The sequence below is a fragment of the Pongo abelii genome, chromosome 14 (assembly GCF_028885655.2).
Source record: "Pongo abelii isolate AG06213 chromosome 14, NHGRI_mPonAbe1-v2.0_pri, whole genome shotgun sequence".
Taxonomy (NCBI): Eukaryota; Metazoa; Chordata; class Mammalia; order Primates; family Hominidae; genus Pongo; species Pongo abelii.
This window is the reverse complement of record NC_071999.2, coordinates 71,780,535-71,807,509: the sequence shown is the minus strand read 5'-3', so window position 1 is coordinate 71,807,509 and position 26,975 is coordinate 71,780,535. Positions and strand designations below refer to the sequence as shown.

The window sequence follows — 26,975 nt, the reverse complement described above, 5'->3', positions numbered from 1 at the left end:
ACACCACACCCAGCCAGGAATCTGTACTTTCTCATTTTGAAAGAGATATGTAACTACTGGCTACCATAGCTCCTTCATACAGAATTATGGGCCCAGTAGATGCCAAATCTTCCACATTTTCAAGTGATGCTTAAATTCCTACAATCTCTCTCTCTTTAAAATATGTTGTGGTCTTAAAACAAAAAAGGCAGGTGGATCACCTGAGGTCAGGAGTTAAAGACCAGCCTGGCCAACACGGTGAAACCCCGTCTCTACAAAAATACAAAAATTAGCCAGGGATGATGGCGAGTAACTGTAATTCCAGTTACTCAGGAAGCTGAGGTAAGAGAATAGCTTGAACCCGGGAGGCAGAGGTTGCAGTGAGCCTAGATGAAGACATTGCACTCCAGTCTGGGCAACAGAATGAGACTCTGTCTCAAAAACAACAATAACAAAACAAAACAAAACAAACAAACAAACAAAATACATATATGGGCCAATCATGGCTCAGGGTAAGTGGTTTGTTAGTTACCAGCAAATTCTCTCTTCTATCTTCTGTAAATTCAATCTCTTTCTTTTTACTTGCTCTTTTTCATAAGTATTTGAGATTGCTCAAACCTGTATAATTTAAAAAAAGCAATAAATAATAAAGAAATAAATAGAAAATCTTTCTTCCATTCACTTTGTTCATTGCATCATTTGTATGATCCACTTTACAATCTTTATGAATGGGTGAATCAAGCCAACAACCCATCACAATACATTTCTCTAAACCTAACCATCCAGCAAAATTTCTCTGTTATAGTATCAGAATTCACTTGACCAAATTTATTCCTAAATCTAAAGGCCACATTTAAGACTTTATTTTACTCAACCTCTTAGCAGCATTTTGCATCTTAGAGTGTTTTACTGCTTTATTTTTGAATCAAAATACTCTGCTGGGTTTTCTCTTGTATCCTTAGGGCAAGGCTTCTTAATATTCTTTGCAGAACTCCTTTCTTTCTCCATGTTTTGAATGCTAGCTTTCCCTAAGGTTGTCTTCTCTCTACATACCCTAAGTGACCACATTCATGCCAATGGTTCAGTTATAAGTGTCCCAAATCTACAAATAGAGTGCAGCTTTTTCTACTACATAGCAGGTCCATGTAAACAATTGGCCAGTGAAATACCCCAGAAAGACCTCAAACGAATTCCACTCAACTCCTCTCTGCAGCTTGTAAAGAAGTCAGATCTTATGCTTCCAGGTTATGTAGCCAAAGCCTTTGTGTGTCTGGTCAGGTGGTGCCTGAACACCAGAGCTGTGGCGGATGCTGCTGTAGCTACTAGGATGAGGTGTGTTAGAACAATCCTCAAAGAAGCAGGCCCGAATACCTGATTGTGCCGGGGGACACAGAGTAGTGTGACAGACCTTTCCACTGCATAAACCACCAAAGCCACTGAGGGCCCGTTAGTTAATTGGTGCCGAGCAAATTTGGGTCATTGCCTAAATCGGAACTGATACAGGGACCATGGTGGAGAAGAAAGTTCTAACAAAGATATTTATCTACTTCTTGACTTGAAGTGCTGAAAACCTGTTCTCCACAGTAGCCAGTGTATTTTGTCTAAAATGAAATCTGACCCTATTACTCTGATTTAAAACTGTTCAGTGCTTTTCTGTTACTCTCACTCCAAAATTCCATGTGCCTTAAAACAGCTCTACAGACTCTAGTATGCTCAGCCTTCTGATTACTTGTCGAGCTGTTCTCACGCTACCTCAAACCATGGATCACTCCATGATCCAGCTAAATTGAACTTCGTTAAGTTCCTTGAAAACACCACGCTCTCTTTTTTTGCTTCTGGGCCTTTGTGTATGTTCTTACTCTGCAGGCACGTTCTTCTTTTTCATTCTCTGAGTAGCTAACACCTTCTCACTCTTCAGGTCAGAGCATAAAATGTGACTTTCACTAGAAAGGCTTTTCTGACTGCTCCCAAGTAATGTGATGTTATTTTCTCTTATTATATCATTTACACTGTATTTTAATTGTCTATTTACTTGCTAGTATCACTCACTAGACACTAAACCCCTTGAGAATAAATATGAGGTCTTTGTGATTTCATCATTGAGTTCATTGAGACTTTGATATAGTGGAGGTCCAGTATGTGTTTGTGGAATCAATAAATGTTTGTGGAATCAATTTATGACTGTACTCAAATTGTAGAGTCCTATATACAGTGAAGTGTTTTCAGTCCTTTTAAGTGCACATGGCTACCATTAAGAGTACTTGGAAGACAATCTGAGTGCAGGTATAGAGGTATTGCAAGGTATTATAAAGATATTAAAGGTATTATTAAGCCAAGTTAGAAAGATTGTTCTGCTTTCTTTTTCTCAGATATCCTATGTGCATTAGGGCTGGTATTTCTTTTAATTTTTTGTTTTCTTTTTGAAGTAAAAATAGACCTACCTTTTTCTTTTCTTTGTTTTTTTTTTTTTTTTTTTTTTGCTAGGAGGTGATTTGGACTTTACTATCTTTGCCAGGCTGAAGCTGACACAAAAAGACAGCAACAAAGGGGATCACTCCTTTAGAAGACAGGCGCTATAGAAAAATTGAGTGGTTTTCCCCTTGCCGAAGTGTCCCTCTGTTGTACTATTTAAGTGTCTTTTCAAAATATTATCAAACTAAGTTGGAATTGCTGGTTTATTTATTGGCTACCCCACTAGCCAGGAACTATGTGAAGGTATGTTGCAGGAAGTCAGGGACCCCGAACGGAGGGACCTGCTGAAGCTGTGACAGAACATAAATTGTGGAGATTTCATGGACATTTGTTAGTTCTCCAAATTAATACTTTTATAATTTCTTACACCTGTCTTTACTGCAATCTCTGAATATAAATTGTGAAGATTTCATGGATATTTATCACTTCCCCAATCAATACTCTTATAATTTCCTATGCCTCTCTTTACTTTAATCTCTTAATCCCATCATCTTCATAAGTTGAGGATGTATGTCATCTCAGGACCCTGTGATGATTGCGTTATCTGCACAAATTGTAGAGCATGTGTGTTTGAACAATATGAAATCTGGGCATCCAGAAGGAACAGGATGGCTGTGATTTTCAGGGAACAAGTGAGATAATCACTAGGCCTGACTGCCTGAGAGGCCGGACAGAACAGAGTCATATTTCTCTTCTTACAAAAGTGAATAGGAGAAATATCACTGAATTCTTTTTCTCAGCAAGGAACAACCCTGAGAAAAACAATGCGTTCCTAGATGGAGGTCTCTAAAATGGCCACTCTAGGAATGTCTGTCTCATGCAGCTACAGATAAGGGATGAAATAAGCCCCAGTCTCCTGTAGTGCTCCCGGCCTATTAGGATGAGAAAATTCCTGCCTAATAAATTTTAGTCAGACCGGTTGTCTGCTCTCAAACCCTGTCTCCTGATAAGATGTTATCAATGACAATGTGTACCCAATGGGCATGAAACTTCATTAGCAATTTTAATTTCACCCTGGTCCTGTGATCTCACTTTGCCCCCATTTGCCTTGTGATATTTTATTGTCTTGTGAAGCACGTGATCTCTGTGATCCACACCCTATTTGTACACTCCCTCCCCTTTGAAAATCACTAATAAAAACTTGCTGGTTTTGTGTCTTGGGAGGCATCACAGAACATGCTGATGTGTGATGTCTCCCCTGGACACCCAACTTTAAAATTTCTCTCTTTTGTACACTTTCCCTTTATTTCTCAGACTGGCCGACACTTAGGGAAATAGAAAAGAACCTACGTTGAAACATCGGGGGCTGGTTTCCCCCAATAAAGGCAGAGATTGACTCTTTCTTTATCTCTTTGAAATAAGCATCTCATATAGGACTTATGCAATGGCAGACAATAAATGTATAGTGTGAAATATGTAATAAAACTTTTCTGCTTCTAGAAATAGCAAGCTATATTTCCTATAAGCATTGCAACTATTTATCAGAATGTTTAAATATATATAAAAGCATATATATCAGATATGAGTTTGATTAAACAGTCCTTAAATATCATTTTTTCCAACCTGATGTTCTACAACTTTGTAGGACACAATAAGTAGGACATACTTATGAAGAGATATATGGGATAATGTAGGGTTAGAAGATAAAGATCTAGAAGCTAAAGCAGAAAATTGAGACCCAGAGTTAATTCTGTTATTTGTAAGTGTGCTCATTCAACTAAAACCCTTTCTTGAAAACATGGTAAGAAAGCAGGCATTTGACTTGTTTACTCCAACCTGAAGTTAAAAAAACCCTTCCTCCCAAAGTTCTTTTTTCTCTTGATTTTTTCCTTCTTCAACTTTATATTATAGTATAAATAATTCAAAAACATTTCAAATTTTCAAATTCAGATATGAACTACTCAAGAATTATGCAGCAATTACTAAATGGCGCTATAAAATAGAATGGTTGGGCTGTGAATATAAAAAAACTACATTCAAATACAGTTGTTCAAAGTTTTATGCATTAAGTACTGAATTATGAGTTATCAGTCATTCTTAAAAGGTGCATTTTATTTGAAATACTAAAAGATATTCCATAAGAGACAGTAATTTGCACTTACTTAATGCTCCAATATATAGAAGCAGTAATGCTTATGCAGTGGGAATAAAATGCTATTTTAAATTTACCAAGAATTTCTCCTACAGCTCAAAGTGGAATATGGATTTTAAAATTATTGAAGCTGTCACGATGGTAAATATGGGATTTATAAACAGATTTTAAATTTTAGGTTGGACATTGAATTTGTGCCTGGAAAATACTCTTCCCCTTTATTCTTGTTGGGTTGATCTAAGATCAACATTAACTCATGCAGATATAGAGCAATCTTGAATCAGTAATGAACTCTAAATGAAGACACTCATATGGAGTGATTATAATGTCATTAGGACTCAGAGCATGAGGAGATTACTATAATGTTTGTTCATTTCTTTTCTCTCCACTCCCACAAGAGAGACAGTGGGAATTTGACTCCAATAATAAGGGCAGAATTTGACCCCAGGCAAAATGGTTCAAGAAAAACAATTGATTCTGGAGTAAAAACACTGCTTGACTCTTAGACTATATTACCTGGTACCCATTTTTAAGGTTTCTCTTCCTGCATTATAGCTCTCGATGTTATAATTAAATGTTAGCAAAAGTTGTCTTGTATATTAAGATTGGTATTAATGACACTGGAGGGATTAATATACAGCCACTCCCCTTTCTGGGAAATAGCAACTTTGGAGAATCAGTTATCAAACAAGAGGTAGTAAGTAGAATCTCAGAGGGACACTGCAACAAGATATGGCAAGAGAAAACCAAGATCAATTTGTTGGACTAAAGAAATGTTCCCTGGGAATTCTTAAAAATGTAATAAATGTAAACCTATGAAACACACATTTTCTAAAACCAAATAGAGTTGCAAAGAACATGATGGAATATCCTAAGACTTTGTAAAAGGCAGAACTTATAAGCAATTAACTAAGATATCTGACAGAAGAAACATCTAAGCAGCAAAGGATTCATGGTGCTGCCTGGCTTCTTTCTGTTGCTTACAGAAAAAGGAGAAAAGAAAGAAATGATGGAATTAATGAGGTGTTCTTACTATTCTTTCTCAAAAGAATTTGCTAAAGAGATTAACAGGGTTAGCAGGAAACCAAGTGCTATTTATGAACTCAATAAGAGAATGACCCCAGAGGCATTTTGGAGATTGTAGAGGCTGCCCTGCCCATTACAGGACCAGAGCTCTAGGAAGGCAGAATTTTTTCAGGAGACAGGCCCAGGACACATTCCTGGGGCTGCTGCTCAGGATCACCTTGGAATTCTGCTCCTTTGATTCCGGAACATTGCTCCTTGGCTGACCCTGCTGTTTCTTAAGTGGACGCAAGTGCAATGTGGGCTCCACTATGGCTTGGGCCACTGCTCTGGAGGGCACAAGGATAAGCCTTTATGGCAAGGCTTATTGATGCTGACTGGTACAACATGATGCTGACTCTGTAGACATGTACAATTCAAGGGCTTTGGGACCATGCAGCCTCTGCCTATATTTCAAAGGATGTACTGGACAGCCTGAGGGCCCAGGCAGAGACTTCTCACAGGGACATAACCACTGAAGAGAGTCTCCAATAGTGAAGACCTGGGAGTGGGGTAGCCCCCGAGACCCCAGAACTGTAAGGCCATCAGCCTGCATCTCCACCCTGGGAAAGCTGCAAGTGTGATACTTGAACCTGTGAGAGCTGCTGAGTGGACTGAACCCAGCAAAGCCATGGGGCTGGTGCTGACTGTGGCCTTAGGAACATAGCACTATCTGTGTATGCCTAGGATGCAGGAGATGGAGGCAAAAGGGATTATTCTTCAGCCTTAAGGTTTAATGTAATCTTGCCTATTGGGCTTTAGACTTTCTTTGCCAGTTGTCTATTTTTCCTTTTTGGAATAGGAATGTGATATAATTTGGTTATTTGTCCCCACTCAAATCTCATGTTGAATTGTAATCCCCAGTGCTCGAGGTGTTTGGCTTATGGTGGTGGATTCCTAATGGCTTGGTGCTATCTTCATGATAGTGTGTTCTTGTGAGATCTGGTCATTTAAAAGTCTGTGACACCTCACCCCCCACTCTTTTGCTTGCTCCTGCTTTGTCATGTAAAATACCTGCTCCCTCTTTGCCTTCTGCCATGAGTAAAAGATCCCTGAGGCCTCTCCAGAAGCTGAGAAGATGTGGGTGCAATGCTTCCTGTATAGTTTGCAGAACCATGAACTAATTAAACCTCTTTTCTTTATAAATTGCCCAGTCTCAGGTATTTCTTTATAGCCATGCAAGAATGGTCTAATACAGAATATATATCCCATACCTGTCCTAGTATTGTATTTTGGAAGCACATTACTTGTTAATTTTATAGGCTCCAAGCTGGAGACTAATTTGCTTCAGGATGAATCATGCCTTATGTCTTACCCTTATTACTCCCATTCATAATTGCTTCAAAGAGAATAAAATACCTAGGAATCCAACTTACAAGGGGTGTGAAGGACCTCTTCAAGGAGAACTATAAACCACTGCTCAATGAAATAAAAGAGGATACAAACAAATGGAAGAACATTCCATGCTCATGGGTAGGAAGAATCAATATCGTGAAAATGGCCATACTGCTCAAGGAAATTTATAGATTCAATGCCATCCCCATCAAGCTACCAATGACTTTCTTCACAGAATTGGAAAAAGCTACTTTAAAGTTCATATGAAACCAAAAAAGAGCCCGCATTGCCAAGACAATCCTAAGCCAAAAGAACAAAGCTGGAGGCATCACGCTACCTGACTTCAAACTATACTACAAGGCTACAGTAACCAAAACAGCATGGCACTGGTACCAAAACAGAGATATAGACCAATGGAACAGAACAGAGGCCTCAGAAATAACACTACACATCTACAACCATCTGATCTCTGACAAACCTGACAAAAACAAGAAATGGGGAAATGATCCCCTATTTAATAAATGGTGCTTGGTAAACTGGATAGCCATATGTAGAAAGCTGAAACTGGATACCTTCCTTACACCTTACACAAAAATTAATTCAAGATGGACAAAAGACTTAAATGTTAGACCTAAAATCAGAAAAACTCTAGAAGAAAACCTAGGTAATACCATTCAGGACATAGGCATGGGCAAGGACTTCATGACTAAAACACCAAAAGCAATGGCAACAAAAGCCAAAATAGACAAATGGGATCTAATTAAACTAAAGAGCTTCTGCACAGCAAAAAATACTACCATCAAAGTGAACAGGCAACCTATAGAATGGGAGAAAATTTTTGCAATCTACTCATCTGACAAAGGGCTAATATCCAGAATCTACAAAGAACTTAAACAAATTTACAAGAAAAAATCTAACAACCCCATCAAAAAGTGGTTAAAGGATGTGAATGGACAGTTTTCAAAAGAAGACATTTATGCAGCCAACAGACACATGAACAAATTCTCAACATCACTGGTCATCAGAGAAATGCAAATCAAAACCACAATGAGATACCATCTCACACCAGTTAAAATGGCAATCATTAAAAAGTCAGGAAACAATAGGTGCTGGAGAGGATGTGGGGAAATAGGAATGCTTTTACACTATTGGTGGGAGTGCAAACTAGTTCAAACATTGTGGAAGACAGCCTGGCGATTCCTCAAGGATCTAGAACTAAAAATACCATTTGACCCAGTGGTCCCATTACTGGATATATACCCAAAGGATTATAAATCATGCTACTATAAAGACACATTCATACGTACGTTTATTGCAGCACTATTCACAATAGCAAAGACTAGGAACCAACCCAAACGCCCATCAATGATAGATTGGATTAAGAAAATGTGGCACATATACGTCATGGAATACTATGCAGCAGTAAAAAAGGATGGGTCCATGTCTTTTGTAGTGACATGGATGAAGCTGGAAACTATCATTCTGAGCAAACTATGGCAAGGACAGAAAACCAAACACCGCATGTTCTCACTCATAGGTGGGAACTGAACAACGAGAACACTTGGACACAGGGTGGGGAACATCGCACACCAGGGCCTGTCATGAGGTGGGTGGATGGAGGACAGATAGCATTAGGAGAAATACCTAATGTAAATGACGAGTTAATAGGTGCAGCAAACCAACAGGGCACATGTATACATATGTAACAAACCTGCACATTGTGCACATGTACCCTAGAACTTGAAGTATAAAAAAAAAAAGAAATGTATCTCTTTTCTTCATAAATCACCTAGTCTCAAGCATTCTGTCAGAACAGCACAAAACATATTAAGACAAGAGGTAGCTAGTTACATATGGCATTAGGTGCCTCCAGAGCCTCTTTACCTTATTGATTTTTTTCTCTAGTACTCTGTGCTCGAGCACCACATTACTGTAATTTCCATGGCCATAGTCTCCTGCTTCCTTACAAATCTGATTGAGTTCAACATGGATCAAAACAGTCTTGATTGCAAATCAACTGTTCTTTCAAATTTAAACAGTGTTTATTAACAGACAAAATAGAAAGAAGCTCCTTCTTATGACTCACTTTCATCAGGCCATAGATCTTTCCTCCCTTCCTTGCTCCCACTTTTTTAAAATCTCAATTTTGTAGGGAAATATAAAATGATGGTGAGTTGCCATTGTTATAACTTTGTACACTGAGAACAGAATCTATAATAGGCTTGATTTCCTTGACAATTCAAAAGTTGATAGAATTAAGGATGTATCTTGCTGAAACTCACTGGTCAACCACTAGTACTAATGAAAAGAAGGAGGAAAGGCCACTTCTTGCACTCTTCCTGGGGCACAGTGAGATGGAGAGATGGAAGGACTGAGGCCATTGCTAGGAAGGGAATAGAAAGGCACAAAGGAAAGCAAATTCCAAGCATTAGCCCTGATGCTATCTAGAAAATTCTAAGAAAATATTCTTTGGAACCTAACTTGATATAGTAACCACTTACACAACAGACTTAGCTTTTATCTTTCAGCAATAAATATTTGTTAGAACACTGCTCTTCATGCTTGTTTTACACATGCTGAGGTGAAGAAGCTTTCCCTCCAAATTTTAATTGATTAATCACTTTTTTTCAAGTGTAATTTCTACTTTTTAAAAATTAGAAACCTTACTTTGGTACACCAACAAAAATTCAGTCATTGACCTAAATTTGAGCAATTTTACTTTCTTTGGACAATTAAGACTCTATCTTATCTCTGTGATATTGATTATTTAAATGTTCATTGTGGTTAATGTTTATAGAAACCTATACCATACCCATTCTCTTCAAATATAACTTTATCTTTTATGTGCAGCTGCAAATGAAATATTGAAAAAGTCATCTATAATTACTGACCACCTTGTAGTTTTAAGTCTGCAAAAGCACATCTAAAAAGAATAAAAGGCAATAATGTAAAGATTGTTTTACTTAAAAGAAAATATTTAGTAATACAAAGTTAAGGGTATAGCTGCCTGCTTAGTCATATTAACTATATGAACAGTTGAAAATAATTTTGCCTTATAGTAGTTATCTTAAATTTTTTGTCAAATTAATTAAATTGGGATTAAGAAATCTATCACCAAAAATAAAATATGCTTTAACTTACTAATTTTAAATATTTATATTTTAAATCTTTTTACTAAAAAACTTAAATTTAAGGGTCTTTTTTGTTTTAAATTGTTGTGCTATTTCTAACTTTAAGAAGTTACTAAAAATAGCAGGAAATTATAATTTCTCAAAATCTAGATGAAGCTTGTTATCATTGTTTTTTCTTTTCATGATAGATGTGTTTCATAGTTGCCATATGCTCAATTTTCAAAGGTGGACTTTCTACCTCTCAACAAACTTAAATCTTATTGTGATTAATTAAAGAATACTAGGTGCCTTCTTGACAATGCTGGCTATGGAAAACATCTCTGTTGTTACAGAAATATGTTCTGATAATAATTTTGTTAAATTAACTAAACATATGGTCTCTTTTATTACTGAGGCTGAACCGGGTCAATAAATTTTGAACTCCTTGCTGCACAATGGAATCAAGCCATGATTCTATAACATATTAATTCAATTAAGTTGGAGTACTTAAAAATATGGTTCAATAAGTGATAGGGTTTGGCTGTGCTGCCACCTGAATCTCATCTTGAATTCCCAAATGTTGTGGGAGAAACCTGGTGGGAGGTAATTGAATTATGGGCACAAGTTTTTCCTGTGCTATTCTCATGATAGTGAATGAGTCTCAAGAGAGCTGATGGTTTTAAAAAGAGGAGTTCTCCTTTATAAGCTCTCTTTTCTCTAGTCTACTGTCATGTGAGATATGCCTTTCACCTTCTGCCATGATCATGAGGCCTTCCCAGCCATGTGGAACTGTAAATCCAATAAACCTCTTTCTTTTGTAAATTACCCAGTTGCAGGTTTGTCTTTATCAGCAGTATGAAAATGGACTAATACAATAAGAAAACCTTTTCTTTGATTTTGGTATGTGTACTACTTCTTTTTCACACTTGTGATAAAGATATACCTGAGGCTGGGAAGAAAAAGAGGTTTAATGGACTTACTTTTCCACGTGGATGGGGAGGTCTCACAATCATAGCAGACAGTAAGGAGGAGCAAGTCATGTCTTACATGGATGGCAGCAGGCAAATAGGAGAGCTTGTGCAGGGAAATTCCCCCTTATAAAACCATCAGATCTTGTGAGATTCACCTACCATCACAAGAACAGCATGATAATGACCTGCTCTCATAATTCAGTTACCTCCCACCAAGTCCCTCCCACAATAGGTGGAAATTCAAGATGAGATTTGGGTGGGGACATAGCCAAACCATATCATTTCACCCCTGGACCCTCCAAATCTCATGTCCTCACATTTCAAAACCAATCATGCCTTCTCAACAGTATCCCAAAGTCTTCACTCATTTCAGCATTAACTCAGAAGTCCACAGTTCAAAGTCTCATCTAACACAAGGCCAGACCCTTCTGCCTATGAGCCTGTAAAATCAAAAGCAAGTTAGTTATTTCTTAGATACAATGGGGGTACAGGTATTGAGTAAATACAGCCATTCCAAATGGGAGAAATTGGCAAAAACAAAGAGGCTACAGACTCAATGGATGTCTGAAATCCAACAGGGCAGTTAAATCTTAAAGCTCCAAAATGATCTCCTTTGAGTCCATGTCTCCATCCAGGTCACGCTGATACAAGAGGTGGTTTCCCATGGTTTTGGGCAGCTCCACCCCTGTGGCTTTGCAGGTCGCAACCTCCAACCCAGCTGCCTTCACAGGCTGGTGTTGAGAGTTCGCAACTTTTCCAGGTGCATGGTGCAAGCTGCCAGTGGATCTACAACTCTGAGGTCTTGAGGACGGTGGCCCTCTTCTCACAGCTCCACTAGGCAGTGCCCCAGTAGGGAGTCTGTGTGGGGACTCTGACCCTACATTTCTGCTCCACACTTCAATAGCAGAGGTTATCCCTGAGGGCTCCACTCTTGCAGCAAAATTCTGCCTGGGCACCCAGGCATTTCCATACATTTTCTGAAATCTAGGGGGAGGTTCCCAAACCTCGATTCTTGACTTCTGTGCACCCACAGGCTCAACATCACATGGCTATCAAGGCTTGGGGCTTGCACCCTCCAAAGGCACAACCTGACTTCCATGTTGGCCCCTCTCAGCCCCAGCTGGAATGGCTGCGATCCACGACACCAAATCCCTAAGCTGCACACAGCACAGGGACCCTGGGCCCAGCCCATGAAACCACTTTTTCTTCCAATACCTCAGGGCTTGTGATGAGAGGGGCTGCTGCAAGGGTCTCTGACATGCCCTGGAGATATTTTCCCCATTGTCTTGGGGATTAACATTTGACTCCTCGTTACTTATGCAAATTTCTGCAGCTGGCTTGAATTTCTCCTCAGAAAATGGGATTTTCTTTTCTATTGCATTGTCAGGCTGAAATTTTCCTGAACTTTTATGCTCTGCTTCTGTTATAAAACTGAATGACTAACAGCACCCAAGTCACCTCTTGAATGCTTTGCTGCTTAGAAATTTCTTCTGCCAGATACTCTAAATCATGTCTCTCAAGTTCAAAGTTCCATAAATCCCTAGGCCAGGGGCAAAATGCCACCAGTCTCTTTGCTAAAACATAGCAACAGTCACCTTTACTCCAGTTCCCAACAAGTTCCTCACTTTCATCTGTGACCACTTCAGCCTGGATTTTATAGTCGATAACACTATCAGCATTTTGTTCAAAGCTATTCAACAAGTCTCTAGGAAGTTCCAAACATTATCACATTTTCCTGTCTTCTTCTGAGCCCTCCAAACTGTTCCAACATCTGCCTGTTACCCAGATCCAAAGTTGCTTTCACATTTTCAGGAATTTTTTCAACAATGCCCCACTCTGCTAGTATAATTTAAGTATTAGTCCATTTTCGTACTGCTGATAAAGACACACCCGAGACTAGGAAGAAAAAGAGGTTTAATGGACTTACATTTCCATGTGTCTGGGGAGGCCTCAGAATCATAGCAGAAGGCAAGGAGGAGCAAGTCCTGTCTTACATGGATGGCAGCAGGTTAAAAAAGTAAGAGAGCTTGTGCAGGGAAACTCCCCAATATAAAACCATCAGATCTCACAAGTCTCACCCACCATTATGAGAACAGCATGAGAAAAAAATGCTCCCATGATTCAGTTACCTCCTACTAGGTCCCTCCCACAACATGTAAGAATTCAAGATGAGACTTTGGTGGAGATGCAGCCAAACCATATCATTATATGTGTCTAATGTATGGTATTTCTAATAAACTTATGTATTCACATGACTCTGATTCACTTTGAATTAAAATTAACTTATGATTTCTACTTTTGTTTTTAATGTGATTTAAAAACTGATTATATTTGATAAGTCTCTTTACTTTTAAAATATTTTTATCAGACATTCCTGGATTTTTGTACAAAAGCTTTTCTCCAACTTTTTCCTTATTGCTATCACACTGCTTTTGTTCAGGGATGGAACAGGTATTCTTTAATCTCTCTGAAGGTTTGACATGTCTTTTATACAGGAGCATGTATGTAACAAAGTTCTAGCCAAAGACCTAGAAAGGAAAGTCTTCTGGGGACTTCTGGGACTACTTTGTGTTTTTACCAATATCTTGATTGGATGCAGCTGTCTGGTTTTGATGAGAAAAAGGCCCAGGGAATCATCAAGGTACTAATCCAGATCCCTGAGCATAATAAGCTTATGTAGCAATCCAGCAATCACTAAACTTAAGACTTTCTAATAAGTGAACAATCAACATCTTATGGTTATTCCACCATCACATAGTCTTTGACCAATCATGCAAAGCAACTATCATGGACAAACAGGCATAGCCTCAATTCTGACAGTTGATACAGTTTTAAGCAAACAAGCAAAATCAATGGGATATAATGAAATAGGTGATTTTCTAACCCAAAAAGAGACTAGGAAAAATGAATATGCCATATGGGTGCAATGAAAATTAGGTGTCTTTATCATGACATCTCACTTTCACACTGTGATGTTCCTAGCCTAGGGCAATTTCACTTGCTGTCAAGTGAGAGATTGGGAAGACAGTATGATCTGGCTAAAAGAAAATAGAATGAAAGCTGAGACATCAGAAATGTGGTTTTGGTTCCATTCTGATTTTTTGATAGTAACTAACAGCCTTTGTGCAACATTACAAATCCAAGATGGTTAATGTATCTTAGCAAAAACAATAGACATACTTTTGAAGTACATTAAAATGAACTACATATTTAGATTAGTAATTATTTGTGCAGATGAATTATAAATACTACTATCACAATACACATTTATCTCACCTTCAAAATCATTTTCTTTTGAATTGTGAGCCACATGAAATTTTATTCTTTAGCATGTAGAAGATAGAAAGAGCTGAACAGAAAAACCTACACAAAGAGGCAAATAATAGTCAATTTTATAATACAGAATCCTTATTTTTAAAAAGAACCAGTAGTATCATCAATACAGAATGTCTTTTGCTTTCCATGTGGACATTAACCAACTGTACCCCTGTGACCAAAGAGATAATACTAGGCCATGAATAAAATGGGGCTATTTACCTTCACCTGTGAGGCTTATAAACTTTCTTTTGCTTTCTCATTTAAAAAAAAACCAAAACTTTTCTTTCTTTTATCCTCTATGCCATGTGTACTACTTGGTAAATAATAGCTGCCTAATAAATATTTGCTGATATATCAACAGGTTTCCAACCTCATTAGGATAAAAATCCTAATGAAAACAATTACAGTTTTTAATCTATCAAATTAGCAGTTTCTAAGGAAAGTAATGAATATTGAAGAAGATACAATAAAATAAGTCATTTTTATTCAGTGCTGGAGGGAGAATAAATTGATACAAGCATATACTAGTTAGGCACATTTCCTCTTTTGTAAAATAAAAACCGAATTGATTTCTAGATTAAATGAAATAATGCATAAAAGCATCCAGCACAATAGCTTGGCACATGGTGAAAGTTAAATCCTGATAATTTACAATGAATAGATAGGGAAGCATTAATTGGACAGATTTTTACACTTCTTTAAAATAATGGGTCTCCCTCTCAACCATAAACTTGGGTACCATATTTTTTTTTTGTTTACTGTTTTACTCCAATACAGTGTACAGTGCCTACCATATTATCATTCAGAAAATCTTTGTTAAATTTATAGAGTTTATTTAGCTTCCCTAATTATAAAAGAGAAACTTTTTATGCAAGCCTGAATAGATATCAGTGGGGAAAATAATACAACTTATATTCAATGAATAAGCATATATAAGAGGTAGTGTGACAGTATAAAAACACAGGCTCTGAATTCCAAAGAAATGCATTCAAACTCTAACTTGCTGTTCACTATTCATAAGTTATTCAATCTTTTGGAATTTTCAGTTATGTGCCTCCATACTGGAGATTATCAAAGATATCTCTCTTATGGTGTTTCTGTTACACTAAATAAGAAAATATGCATTTAAGGCATTGTACACTACATAATCCAAGTGACACAGTGGATTAGAACTCAGATCTTTAACTATTTCACCTCAATCCAAAATTTCAGATTTGAAATATACCATAGAGAAGCTCTTTACAAGACCCTTTCCTGATCTCAAGACCCTTATCTGATCTCCAGACAAGACGCTTACCTGATCTCAAAGTTGGTAAAATTGTGAGATTCCCGTCACAGTACATGCTCTGTTCACTTCAGCACAATCTCTCCTTTTGTTTCTCCTTTCCTTCAATGATCACAATGCCTGAAACATTCCATGTTGCCTGTTTTCCATAGGAACCCTGTGGTTTATGTTAAGGGAGCATCTTAGTCTGTTCTGTGCTGTTGTCACATAATATTTGAGACTGGGCAATTTACAATAAGCAGAAATTTATTTCTCATAGTTCTGAAGGCTGAGAAGTCCAAGGTTGAGGGTCTAGCATCTGGTGAGAGCTTCTTGCTGTGTCCTCCCATGGTGCAAGGCAGAAAGGCAAGAGAGTGCAAGCTCCTGAAAGAGAGAGGTGGGAGAAGGGGGCTGAACTTATGCTTTTATTAGGAGCCCACTCCTGTGAGAACTAACCTTCTGCTGCAATAAAGGCATTCATCCATTCATGAGGGTGGAGCTCTCATGACCTAATCACCTCTTACAGGTCCCACCTCTCCACACTATTGCTTTGAGTATTAAGTTTCCAACCCATAAACTTTGGGGGACACATTCAAACCACAGCAGGATGTGAATTAAGAAAACAAAACAAAACAAGACAAAACAGATCAGAGAGTGTGTCTGGTTCAGAGTTTGGTTGGCACTGTGAGTGTTGAAAAGCTCCCTCTTCTCAATATAGCAAACAGCCAGGAACTGTAAATTTGATTTCTGTCTACCCTCTTAGCAGGGAAAAAAGCTATTTCTGCTTAGGAAAGCTTTTGTGTAGTTGTGTTTGTGATGTTAAAGTTCAAAAGAAATAGAGAAGAAGCAAATATAGAAGACAACTTTTTTGTTTTTTGCACATTTTTCTGATATATTTTTCCTCAAAGTTCCTATATATCAGAACCTACATGAATAAGTTCAATTTTAAGGATTATTAATAGATGATATTATCATTAATATAGTTTTATAGTGTTTCTGTAAGAGTGTTTATAAATGTACCAAAGTGTGATTAATGCTCTTATGGGTCTTGTATTTGGCTAGAAACTCTTTCTTCTTAATGAGACAATGCTCAAACAGACTGGCTCATTAATCTTGCAATTTCATTGGGAAGTCAGGATGTAAAGATTTAAAAATTAAGCAAATAATAACAATAATAGCAAATCAATTTATATGTGCCAGACACTGTATTAAGTGGCTTATATCTACTAATTTATTGACATCTTACAACAACCTTTTGAAGTGGGACTATTTTCCCACTTTATAGATAACTGAGGTTGAGACAAGTAATTTGTCTAATGTCATACAGCCATCAGGTTTTGAGTTCAATAGTCTGGCTCAAGAAAATCATACCACTTACTAAATGTTAGCTAGTGATAATATTTAAACAAGAAATAAAGCTTACTTTTCATCCAGTTGTTTTCTTTATCTAGATTGCAAGTAAACAGCAAGTGAGTTTTCCAAGTTACTTTTTTTTTTTTTGAGACATCTTGCTCTTGTTCTCCAGGCTTGAGTGTAATGGTGCTATCACGGTTCACTGCCACCTCCGCCTCCCAGGTTCAAAGGAGTCTCTTACCTCAGCCTCCCGAGTAGCTGGGATTACAGGCACCTGCCACCATACCAGGCTAATTTTTTGTATTTTTAGTAGAGATGGGGTTTCATCATGTTGGGCACTCTGGTCTCAAACTCCTGACCTCAGGTGATCCACCAGCCTCGGCCTCCCAAAGTGCTAGGATTACAGACGTGAGCCACAGCGCCTGGCCCCAAGTTATGTTTTCTCGGGAAGGAACCGAGACCCCAAATGAGTAAACTATGTGCAGTGATACTTTCATTCCATCAGAGAGAGAAAGACGCCAGAATTGTCCATCTCTCTTGTCATATTCCCATCGCTTTTGTGGTTTCATCATCCAGTTCTGTGGGCTGCATTGTTAACTGTGAGTCAAGTCATCTTGATTCTATGTCTCTTTGGAGTTTTTAATATTCCTCATTTTCTTACAATTTTCTATAAATAGAGTCATTGGAATTTAGTATTGTTCTGATTGTTTATAGAGTTTAGTTTGGCTGTAGATTACAACAATATCTTTTGTATAAAAGTATAATTTTATTAAACCAAAGATGGGTTTTGTTCCCTTGATAATTTTTTGACATTGAGACTGCCAAGAAAGATGGATTTGTATTTTAAATGCTTTGAAGTTGAGACAATTTAAATAAGAGAAATTTCAAATGTCTCACTGAGACAGCAAATTCCTCATTGCCGGAAGCAGATAAAGTAAAGAAAAAGCTGTCTTATTTGAGTTCCACTTTTAAAGCTGTTTTAAAATTGTAATGATGGTGTGTTTGTGTGTGTTAGAAGTTTTAAAATTTAGTAAAATTATAAAGTAAAAATCAATAATATGAATGCTTTTGATAATATCACATTTTCATCGAGTTTTAATTTTCTGAACGTTATAAGTTGGAGCTTTAGAAGATGAGGCTTGAAAGAATATTAGTTTGGCAAAATCACCTCTAGAGGCGCACACATGTAAAAAACACTTTTTTTCATATTTCTGCCTCAATGTTTTATGTAAGTGCAATCCGATAAAAAGCATGTTTCATAGGACAGTTGAATAAAGAAAAATATCCTAAGATGTAGCCTGAAAATGAATATATGGAAAAAAATACTTTCACAGCTTCCCCACTTCCATTTCTAGGCCAGTTAATATCTACTTTGACCTCACCACAAAATAAAAAGTACATATTATATTGCGATTCACCATACATGTCCAATTGCACAATTGAAATGAGTCTCATGAAATATTAAATGGGGTACACTCTATTTATGACTCTTTCTGTATATTATTTTTATATATTATATATGCAATATTTTATTGTCTTTAAAACTGAATACTGGTTATTATGTCCAACTGAACTTTATGATCTACTATTTAAGTTTTTGAAGTTTTGTTTTTGTGTTTGTTAAATGCACACAAAATATATTTATTGCCACTGATAAATTACTTTTTCTTACATTCTAATCTTAAAATTCCAGAAATATTGTAGTTAATTCCCACATCTGTATAAGTTCCCACAACAACTCTTTCCCTTTTTTTTTCATTTCATTTCAATAGCAACACCTCTGTTGAGGTGCTATGTCTAAAAGCTGTAGAAGTATTTTTTATAAGGTTGCTAGTTGCACTGATAGTTGTATAATATTCCATAGTTGTATAATATTCTACCAACTGTCCATAAATCACATAAAAATTAAACAACACCACAGCTGACCCTTCATAGCCTGTTACTGCACAGACTGTAATAGATTTTGATTCCAATTTAGAAAGAAGGCTTTATATACTTAAAGACATTGATATGTGAAAGAATAGATGTGAGTTCTGTCATTCAAGTAGTAAAAGGATAGCTCAGCCAACTCATAGTCCAGATATATCCCAGTTCCTCTTGGCTTTTCCTTTAGCAGAAGAGTGACTGGAACAGCGCCTCAGGCCCCATAGTCACCACTTTGCTTCTGAATTATTCAGTGTCTGTTCTGCCCTGACAGGGACTGCTTTCCCTTCCTGGACAGGGAATTCTTACAAAGCCCCAGGATCCATTTGGGCTTGTCATCCAGTAATATTTGCTTGACTCAAATCCTTCAGAACCCAGAACTAACATGAAATTAGCAACATTAGCTTTTTACCTTTTATTCACAAAAGTAGCAGATTTTTTATTTTCAGATACAAGCAGGTTACTATGTGCTGTTTCAGATTCCAGAGTTACATCTTCTTTACATTTCCGGGTTGTTTTTTTGTTTGTTTTTGTTGTCGTTTTGTGTGTGTGTGTTTTGTTTTGTTGTTTGTTTGTTTGTTTGTTGTTTGTTGCAGAGCTACAAACTGTGGAGGAGGAGAGCATCCTTCTTTCCTTAACTGGAATGAATAGACGGCTAAGGTTTCCAGGCTTTCACACTTACGTTAAATAATTTTGCTGTCCACCAGAGATTTTACTTCTGGCATCACAAGCTTCTCTGCCACCTCCTTTTGTAGACTGTAGGGTGTGGAAATGTGGACTGAAAATGCTGCTGTGTTTGCATGGAGTTTCTGTTCGATGTCCTTTCCTTCCTCTGCCAGCCTTGAAAGCACTGTCCCTTGCTCACATACTAGAAACTTCTTTCAGATGCTTAAATTCAGAGGATAATTTCCACCTTTGATTTTTCCATTTTCCTTCTCAGTTCTAATGTTTTTTTTCTGTCTTGGTTTCTGTCTTGTTGGCTATGAGTTTTTGTACCTCTATCATTTGTGATGAGAAACAGCCTTCTCTATGGGCCTCTGGTAGCCCCAGTAGTCAGGGGGCTGAGAGAACAGGGTGCATAGCACTTATAGGTTCTTCTTGCAGGAAAGGGTCAAGATCTGGTTTTACTTCTTGCACAAACATGTTTGTTCCTGCCTTGTCCTCTTGCTCTTGGTGATGTAGAATAGCTTGGAAATTTCTATCATCTTTCCCAGATAGATAGTGCTCCTGAAATGCCCCTTTGGGCATTGATGAAGTCAGGGCAAAAGAAACCATCATCTAGATCTGCTTAGAGGTGTTGGATGCAGAAATAACATAAATTCTGTCCACATTTGATGGTGACAGGGTCTCTCAAGCAATCCAGACAAATTGAGCAGTTAGCTTCTGCTTGAAGTCCTGCCAAGGCTGCTGCAACCACCATTGGACCTGTGAACGAAGGTCTGGAGTGAGGTGAATTTTCTTCAGGGGGTTGGGTTCTGCAGGAATTCTGTAGCTTTTGCAGATACATCCAGCTCCTTCCTGTTCCAAATGTCTCTTCATAAATTACAGATAGTCCTTGATGTTCTGGAAGGCCACCGTTCCTCAGTTGCAGAGGTATGTGCCCAGAGGAGCTCTACTTACAACCTGGAGCCAATTGCAGATTAGTTGGGCAACCGGCTGTCTTTGCTAGCTGAGAGGATATGAAGCCAAAATCAGCAATTCTCTTGGTCAAAAAGCAGACAGGACTTTAAAGTGCCAATTTGTTCTTGGATCAGGTAGCTATGGGCAGTCTTCTGCAGAAGGTCTCAGGAAGGGATTTCTGAAGCCAGTCTTGCTGCAGATTTTGTGGTTAGTGATATAAATATGGCATATATATACATCACTAGGATGGTGGACCTATTAGGATCCCCCCATAAGAGATTGGTGGCCCCTCCATCCAGAAGAATGGTTAGTACTATGCTGTGGATGAGTGAATATTCAGAGGTCCTGGTTAGTGAGGAAGGGATCTCTTGTGATTAAATCAGGCCAGGTGGGCCAGGCACTGTAATAATACACATGATATCATTTGTGTCTTCATAAACCTCTTTCCAGCCCCTCAACAAGCTTTAATCCCAGGAAACTGAAGCTCTGAAAGCCTGAATGAAGCTTATTTATATTCCAACCCACAAACATGCAACTCTGGAGCCCGCCAATTTGATTTGAAGATGGGTCTTCCTATTTTCCTGTATGCCTAATCTATTCCATTGCTAGCCGTGTTTTTTTTTGTTTTTGTTTTTGTTTTTTTTTTTTTTGCAGCTGCAAGAAAGCCATCAGTGAAATTTTAGGCGATTCAAAAGTTGTATTCTCAGATGACTAATCTTATAAAACATGTAGTTTCAGTATACTCAAAAGTTATAAATTTTGTCATGGGCCTGGTTTGAATGAATACAAGTTTATAATACCCTCCTTTTTCAAATATTTTTCGTATGCATTTAACGCGAATATGGGCCAGGTGCAGTGGCTCATGCCTGTAATCCCAGGACTTTGCGAGGCTGAGGCAGGAGAATCTCTTGAGCCCAGGGGTTTGAAACCAGCCTGAGCAACATATTGAGACCCTATCTCTACAAAAAAATTTTTAAATAGCTGGAAATGGTGGCACATGCCTGTTGTCCAAGCTACTCAGGAGGCTGAAGTGGGAGGATCACTTTAACCCAGAAGGTCGAGCCATGTATATGCAGAGTCATGAGCATGCCACTACACTGCAGCCTGGGTTACAGACCCTGTCTCAAGTAACAAAAGTAGTAATGTAAAGTAAGAAAAGAAGTAAATGTGTTTTGAAAATGTTTAGCAATTCACTGATTCAGGACTTCTTCATTGACAAACATGACTATTTTCAGTTTGTTAACTTGGGTTTGCTGAAGGCTAATACATTTGATTTTTCTGAAAATATACACGTTAAAGGCTTGTCTATGAATGTACCACTTGATTACATTTATTAAGAGATGGAATTCAACTATTTGTTATGTCTCATCCTTTTCTTATTTTCTAAAAAATCACTTCACTTGTAGGGATCAAATCCAATCTTAAATTAGTGAAGTTAACTAAAGCATAGACATTGAAAAGTTTCAGAACAGCTACAGATGTGCAGATTCGTTAACTGCAATTTGATGTAGTCTGATGCCCACCTGAATTCTCTAGCATCTTAGCCCCATTTTTGTACTCCTTCACACAAACACACACACACACACCTTTTCCAAGATGCTATTGTGGCCTGTAGTCTGTTTAGTTTAACTATGTTTGTTGTTCATATTTTTGGTTTTTGACATTTTCATCTGACTGCATTCTCCTGTACCTGTTACATTTAAACATGTAGCTCTAGATTAGAGTTTTGGTCCCCGGTTCCCCACCACTGGACAGAGTCATTGGACAGTGCCTGGTTATGTTGTGAGGTTTGCTGCTTGCTTCAGCCGTCTCTTTGGTATCTATGTGTACCCTCTCCTACCTTTGTAACATCTACAGTGCAAGTATCGACCTGACTTATGCTCCATCTCCTCCTCTCCCGTATGGCTTCTTCCATTTGCAGTTCCTCTGTGTTAGTCGTCCACAACCATCTTATTCTCTAGCAATTGGCCATAAAGAAAATTTTTGAAAAATAAGTCACAATATTCCTTTAAGTTATATTTAAGATGAATAGGTATGTTCCTTTAGAGAGAAGTTTAAGCTGAAAAAGTTTATTATCTTCTCTCAAAAGCTGTATTATCAGATGATTTATCTTATAAAACACATAGAAATTCTGTATACTTAAAAATTTTAAATTTTGTCATGGACCTGGTTTTAATTAATGCAAGGTTACTATGCCCTCCTTTTTCAAATATTTTTCATATGTATTTGAAGGGAATATGGGCCAGGTGCTGAAATTATATGTTGAAAATTATAGTATACAATTATTTTGCCTATTCAGCTAGTTTTGTAAATTTATACTTTGATGTCCCTGATGCTTCAGACCTTGTCCTCTTGGAATGAGATTTTCGGTGTTTTAGATGATACTGTCAAATTTTGCCTTGAGGCAATGCATTCTAACACAGATTTTTATTGGAACTGAGCAAGCCTCTTAATTTCAAATATTCAATTAATATATAATAAAGTAGTGCCAAATTTTATCACTTCCAGAGTGCTATTTATGTAGAGAGGTTATTGAATCTAAGTAGTATATGCATGCTGAGAATTTGCAATGTATACTAACTTTCTTCACTACTAGATTCGTTGCACCCCACACAAGGCCTGCATTTAGAAGATTCTTAATATATTTACAAAATTAAGTAAATAAACTAATGCTTGTATCCTCAATCCTAATATCAATAGTAAAATTGACTTAAATAATATTTATTTGTCAGTGTTGGTAGTGGAATTCATAATTTCCTTTTGTACAATAAATGATCATGCTCTCAAGAAAAGAAAACAAAAAGAAAAGAAAAAAGAAAGAATCCAGTAGAATAATGCAATATGTGGTAAGTAATGTTAAAGCCTCCTTGATGGGCCAGTTTATTTTCCCTTAGAGTTTTTAAGTGTTACAAAAGATACTGACATTAATTGTTCCAAAACAAAGCTTCATTTTTCTTCCAGATATGCGGAACGCTTCCATGAACACAAATTGGACCACTTCAAAAATATTTATGTTAATCAGTAACCGCTTTGGAGTGCATTCATCCCTGTTAGCCTTTTTGATTAAGGAGTGTGTTAGGGGAAAATGAGCTTGCATGCTCCATCTCAACCCTTTCTCTCCACATTACTTTGAAACAGTTCCTTTGAAATACTATTAGTGCTATACTCTATCTATGTCTTGTGAATTGGGCTATTTTACAAACCTCTCTGCTCCCCCAACCCCCTTTGAGGACAGGATGGATTCAACAACTCCTGGCTCAGTCTCCCTTCTTCCATCAGGAGTCGCTGTGGTGGAGTAACAACCCCAGTGTCAGAGTTCACACAGAGAAAAACAGTTCATAAGAGTATGAAACAACGAGCTAACGGTTCTAAGGACAGGCTACGTGTTTCCATGTAAATTCCCTCCAGCTCTCCTGAGTGTCTTTGAACAGGTTCTCCCTCAAACACTCCACCATACAGCCAGACGTTACGTCAGGTAGCATCTCCGCAGGTTAAAGAAAACAAATTCTTTGGAAATAGCACTGGGGTTGAATGTATGTTTCAGTGTCAGCCTGTAAGTGGCCTGAGCATGCCTGCATGACAGCGTTTCACGGCAACACTTCTGAGGAAAGGAAATTGTAAGGCTGTTCCCACTGACAGTCACACAGAGAGACTCTGCTGGCAAACTTCTGGACTAACTCCATTCATTACACATTTGGAAAGGGTTTCACACAAAGGTATTTTGTGCATGAATGGTCTAGAGGAATAGGTTTCTGGACCAACTGGTGTGTAGCTAATTTTAAAAAGTCAGTTTACCATAACAATTATTTTATGGGCTGTAGAGCAGATCTCATTAAAGAAAGAAGGGAATCATAAATTAGAGGAGAAGCAAACACATTAATATGCCTAATGCTGCTTCTCTTAACATGAACATTACAAATAGGATTAAGCATAGAGCTTTATCTTATCTTTCCTTCTGCTTTATTTAAAAAATAAAAATTAATGTTTAGTGAAGATTTTCAGATATGAGGTCTCTCAAATTCCTCATTCTGTTTCTCGTGAATATTTCCAGAATGCCTACTAGTTTGTTAAAAAACCGCTTCAAGGTCGTCCTAATGCTTTTACTGGTTTACTTAATTTTCATAGACTCTTTTGTTTTACAGAAATATTTTGAAATTTCTATGTATTAAGGTTTTGTTTCTCCAGGTGGCTACCCACTTTCTTCTAAAATCTGTTTTGGAATTAGAATGAGATGCTTAAGGCTGTTCTTGATAGCTATTAGAGAAAATAAAATATGTATGCCCCATCACACCGTTTGATGGAAAAAAGGTCAATATTTTCAGTTCCATTTATTTGATTTATTTTAGAAAACAGGCTTTCATGAGGAGTGAGGTGGTTCAAACATTTGTTCCTTTATTTTTTATTTATCACTCTCTCACATACTTTCTCCAAACACTAATATATATTTTCAGGCCAGGTGCGGCGGCTCAGCACTTTGGGAGGCTGAGGTGGGATAATTGCTTGAAGCCAGATATCAGACTGGGCAACATAGCAGGACCCCATCTCTGCCCCAAACTACCACAATTAGCTGAGTGTGGTGGCATGCATCTACAGTCCCAGCTACTTAGGAGGAGGCTGAGATGGGAAGGTCACTTGATCCCAGGAGTAGTTCCATGCTGAAGTGAGCTATGATTGTGTTACTGCACTCCAGCCTGGGTGACAACAAGACTCTCTCTCTCTCTCTCTCTGTGTGTGTATATATATATTTTTTGATTGTGTGTGATATATATATACACACACACACACATATATATATATTAAAAAATGTGATTTTTTTAAGGAAAGTATTTTATGTATCTATGCAATATGTGCAAGGTACTGAACAACTGTAAGATACATTCCCCAAGTTTTAGGGATAGTTTCAAAGTTCTCAATTCTCTTATAAATCTTGTTGTTCAATTCCCTTTTTATTCATTTATTAATCCCAAAATATTAACTGAATATCTACTACATCTTAGGCAGTGATGGATTCAGATTTGTAGAAGCCTGAGCTCATATAATTTTGGAGTCTGTTTTTAATAAAATATTATAGAAGGACATATTTTATGAAATGATGAATGTTTATCAGAAGCATATGAACTTATGAACACATTGCTTGGGGCCTCTCCCAAGGCCTTGGAAGGGATCTGTGTAAGGAAGAGACCCTGAAGCTTAAAGATTTCATTTTCTTCATGGGAAATCTGCCTGCAATTTCAAACACTATGGCTAGTACTGGAGGTATAGAGATAAAGATAACACGATTAGCATTACATTCGTGAAGCTTATGGTTTAGAATGAAATATTTAATCAAAGCTCATATTCAACAACATTTCTGTCCTTATTCTACTCTGGGTGATCTTTTGACTTATGAAGCTCCTCCCATTTGATCTCCTTTCCTGTTTATACTGTGGGTTCTGATACCCAGCTCACTGCATTCAAATTCCCTTCTTTTTTGACCACATCAAGTATTATTCTTAGAACTTTCTGCATGATCTATTTCTGGAATGGAAGTCTGATCTTACTCCACCAATATAAAGAAGTATTCAGGTTCCCGAGTAAAGGGTGGTCTCTCATGTCTTGAGGTTTTGCAAATGTGTTTCTCTATCTGGATACTATGTTTTCCCTATTTCCCCCCAGCAGAGTTCTACTATGCTTCCAGACTTGGTTCAAACATCAAAAACTCTGAACATGACTTTGAAGGTAGACCTACCTGAATTCAATTCTTAACTTAGGCACACTACTTAACATCTATAAATCATGTATTTCATGATTTGCAAATGTGTTTCTCTATCTGGATACTATGTTTTCCCTATTTCCCCCCAGCAGAGTTCTACTATGCTTCCAGACTTGGTTCAAACATCAAAAACTCTGAACATGACTTTGAAGGTAGACCTACCTGAATTCAATTCTTAACTTAGGCACACTACTTAATATCTATAAATCATGTATTTCTATAAAATGAATATCATCATGCTTCGTAAGTATTTTTTGTCCTAGAGAAGTAACAGTTAAGGTAATGGATATGTAACCCACAATGTCACTATATAGTTTACATTTAGCCTTGTGTCAAGTTGCATCATAAGAAAGCTTACTTTTGCTCTTCCCCTTAGTATATTCTTCATCACAGTCCATGTAGATAAACAACTGGTTTATGAATGCTAAATCCCTAAGCACATTCTAAAAGTAAAAATGTAAAATATTTATTTTGCAACTCAGTATTCATAAAGTAGGTTCCATATGACAAATTCATTTTGAAATATAGGGACTTAAAATTTTGTATCCCTTAAAAATTGGTATCTTTTCCTCCATTATATAAAATGACTTATGAAACTGTGGGGTATAAAAAAGCTCAGGATTTAGAGCTAAAGTTTGTGCATAATAATGATAACTATATTCCCTTCACTGACACCTTTTAATTTTTTTTACATTGTTTTGATTTTTGCTATGTATTTTAATAA

At 37.3% G+C, this 26,975-nt stretch overlaps 1 long non-coding RNA gene across 3 annotated transcripts in view; it reads right to left on the bottom strand.

Annotated features, from left to right (window-relative positions):
- LOC129049553 (uncharacterized) overlaps nt 1–15,978 on the bottom strand; it is a 40,033-nt gene extending 24,055 nt beyond the window's left edge. For 2 of the 3 annotated variants that reach the window (XR_010136794.1, XR_010136795.1), the window contains exons 1-2: nt 15,637–15,978; nt 14,298–14,384 (exon numbers count right to left, since the gene is read on the bottom strand). This is a non-coding gene — a long non-coding RNA (uncharacterized LOC129049553). Of the gene's footprint in view, nt 1–511; nt 607–14,297; nt 14,385–15,636 lie in introns of those variants that run through there. The other variant, XR_010136796.1, reaches the window with a different exon arrangement.
- Between the last annotated feature and the right edge of the window lie 10,997 nt (nt 15,979–26,975).